General features: G+C 34.2%; 1 non-coding gene across 1 annotated transcript; it reads right to left on the bottom strand.

The window, feature by feature from the left end:
- Nucleotides 1–684: 684 nt before the first annotated feature.
- On the bottom strand, nt 685–791 carry LOC143379783 (U6 spliceosomal RNA). Its single transcript, XR_013088559.1, has one exon. It is a non-coding gene; the product is annotated as a U6 spliceosomal RNA (small nuclear RNA).
- Between the last annotated feature and the right edge of the window lie 2,916 nt (nt 792–3,707).

Raw genomic sequence — 3,707 nt, 5'->3', positions numbered from 1 at the left:
CATTCAGCCAAGCAGAACTAAAAGCAGCCCATTGATCTTTGATTTTTTGGCTATAACAAATTATTGTTCTTTTAAGCCCCTAAATATTGAGTGTAATGAAAAGTAAGTATATTTTGGATTTAGATAACTGAGACACATTGAAAATTGGTAGCTCCTGTGATTCATTCCAGCATTCTTTAGAATTCTAAATAAAATGCATTAATATTTTTTACAACAATGACATGTTATAACTAATAACTATAACTAATAAAATCTGAAGAGAAGGGGAGTATATGTAACATAAATTTCATCATACTTATAAGAATGCAAAATAATACATCAAATAATAATAGTATGAACATATTTTCTACAGTAAGGAGTTTAATATAAGGACAGGAAAAAACAGAAATTGCCAAAAACTAATGATGAGTGTCCTTAAGAAATAGAAAGATAAAACAAGGAACTTGTTTTAGTTTAAGTTCCTGGTAATATTTTAACAGTTTTCAGTATCAAGCACCTATATTACATAAAAATAAAATTGCAGGGGAGAACTATCAGCCTAGTTCATTAGTACAGGTTGAATATCCTTTTTCAGAAATGCTTGAGATAAGATGTATTTCAAATTTGGGAACTTTTTTTTTTTTTACTGTAGTTATTCATTTATATTAATTGCACAAATTAATTGTATTCACTGTATTTTTATACAAGAAAATGGAATTTTTCACAAGTTTTCAGGGCATCTTTGTGAAAGGGACATGCTTATTATGTCTATATTGTTCCAAATATAGTGTATGTGCTGCTGAAATGAGTGCAAGATTTTAGATTCTCTTTTTTTCTGAGGAGGGGATTTGGAATATCTGTACACATACACTGTGACATCCAAGTCTAAACCTGAAATTCACTATTGCTTATGCACATCTTATACAATAGTTTAAAGGTAATTGTATGGATATACATATTAATTAAATGATGTGTTTGTAAATTAGGATCTGCATCATATATCGGATTATCGGAATTCCAGAAGAGTCACAAACTTCGTCATCCACGAGGACAATTTGCATGGCTTATTTTCTTTTATTTTGGCATCACCATTGTTCCTGACTGTAAATTTATATGCTACCAGGGAACAGTAATTTTCTTACACTTATTTCTGTATAAGTGCTTAAAAGTAAAAAAACATGATAAACTGTTAATGCAGTGGAAAAAATGCTATGGTAGTGTTTGAGTTAACTAAGCAGCACAGTAGCATCACCAGAATTCCTGTATTGACTATTAATCAAAAGAATCACAAAGAATGGCACCTTTCAATCCACTTAAAATGCTTTTATTTACTTGTTTATTGACTAAGAGGCTACTACTGTACATTGCCTTTTACTATTTTCAGAAAGAAGAAACTTCAGAAGCAGCTGACAGACTAGAGTTGTTTCTGATAAAGACAAGGAGGCATTCTGCTGAATGACTTTTTAAGTGTTCCCTCTGGAGTTCTCAGCCTCTTTAGCACTGTTTTTTTTTTTTTTTGGCGTGGAAGTCTCCCTTAGATTTTATACACTACCACATTTCCTGTTCTGTTTTGCATGCACACTGATCTAGCTTGATAAGCCCATCATGAACTTTGACCCTGTTGTCTATAGGCATGTTTTCTGCAGTGTAAACAATGCCACCCTCATGATCACTGTCATGGTCATCTTGATTCAGAACCATTTCGGCTATTTCGCCACTGGTCAATGAATGAACATTCGGAGCCTCATTATTGGCATAATTTTTTTTTTTTTTTTTTTATATCTACCTTTTCCAGCTTACTGACAGGCATGGAGCTATATTTTTTGCATATGGAAGTAAAGTCAGCCATTGTTTTATTTATTTATTTATTTACTTATTTTTTTGCGGCTGCTGTTGTTGTTTTGTTTTGTTTTCCTCACTTGACATCCAGAATGTTTTAAAGTCACCACCTTATTCATCATCACTGAGCATTGTCACAGACCAGGCATCCACAGTGTATCTTCAGTCACTGCAGTTTAGGTGCTGTCAACAGCATACACAGCATCCTTTGTGCTAGGCTGAATTTGAGAACAATCTTCCGCCACGCTTTTGCTCTCTGCTGCTAGTTAGGAAGTGTTTTCATATTTGATCTTCATGGTTCTAACGATACCATGGTCACATGGCTGAATTAATGAAGTCACATTTAAGGGAAAGTACATGGCATAAACCTAAGTTTTATTAGAATTTCACTTGGACCATTAGCAGAACAGTTGTTAAGGAATCACAAAATTTTGTCATCCTCATCCAGTTCAACTTTCATGCCATGAGCAGGAGCCACTGTTACAAATTATATGTAAAACCAATCAGTTAACTTGCATCTGGTGATCTGTCCCTTTGTTAGTATGATGATCTGGTAAGGACTCTGCTCCTTTAAAACAGCAGGGACTGAGCTTTTGCTTTTCACAGCAAGATGGCCCTTATGCATGCCTGGCTGCAAGAATACATCTCACACAGTGACTCTGTCTTTGGCATCCTTAATTCTTGGAGCGCCATCTCCCGTGCTCTAGTTAATGTCTTTGGGGGAAAATCACACTCAAACAGTGATGCTACACCAGCATTTTGCAATTGTGCTCATGTCAGGTTTTTACCTGCAATGACCCTGGCAATCTCATCAGTGAGTTTCTCCACCTCTTGTGATCACCCAAAGCTCTATCACCAAAAATCTTTAAATATTGATGCCATATGCTTTCTGAAAATTTTGCAAAAAGCCTTTGGAATTTTCACATTTCCCTTCAATGTTGAACTCATTGTGATATACCTTTACTTCTTTTATGTCCGGCATACCACTCAGAGTGTTCTTGGCAATGCTGATAGACACACACGTCAGTACGTAGCTGAGGCCTTCGTTTCTAATTCTGTGAAGTATTTCTTCTATTTTTTTATCATTATCTTTTGTTCATTACTCTTAGCACAGAACTTTGGTGGTTTATTCTTCCCTTTCCTCATGTTATATACGTGGTCTTTAGAACACCTAAGCTTTTGGAAGATGTTTCACATTTACACCACTGTCCAGTTCTGAAATGGCTTGATTTTCTGTGCTACTAATAAACATACATGCTTCTCTTTTTTATCACCATGGGGATATTTACAGATCTTTTTGATATTTTCAACAGGATCTTTACAACACAGTTTAAAAATAAACAACACACTGAGTAATGAATGTTGATCTTACCTCCACATGAGGAATCACTGAGAAATTTCTGTAGGTATTTGCCTGCACACCTCTCATGTTATTTCCTTTGGTGGGAGAGCTAGCATGGGGGAATCTGGGCATGTGCAGAAAAAAAATATATACCATAGCTGACAGGTAGTGAGAGGGTCTTTCTTTCTTTCAGGGATGCTTAGTAAACTGTGTTGGGAGCATGCATTTTGATAATCACCCATTATATAAGGTTAGGTATGAAAATTTTCCACTATTGGCAGAAAGTAGGTGCTCAAGAAGTTTCAAATTTTGAAGTGTTTCTAAATGTGCTTTTATTTAAATATTAAAAGATTTGTCATGTATGTAAGAAATAATAAAAAAAGAAAAATTGGCCACAAAAAATAAATAAATACTAAAATGTTTTAGAATGATATGTTAAGATAGATACAGATACATATGATCAAATAGGAAAATCAATTTTTTAAGTGGATTTTTATATAATGTTCAAGTTTCACAAAAAAATTGCACATAGATTTAAAGTATAGCC

Source organism: Callospermophilus lateralis, chromosome 13 (assembly GCF_048772815.1).
Source record: "Callospermophilus lateralis isolate mCalLat2 chromosome 13, mCalLat2.hap1, whole genome shotgun sequence".
Lineage (NCBI taxonomy): Eukaryota > Metazoa > Chordata > Mammalia > Rodentia > Sciuridae > Callospermophilus > Callospermophilus lateralis.
The sequence above is the reverse complement of the archived record's forward strand: the minus strand, read 5'-3'. Positions and strand labels throughout refer to the sequence as shown.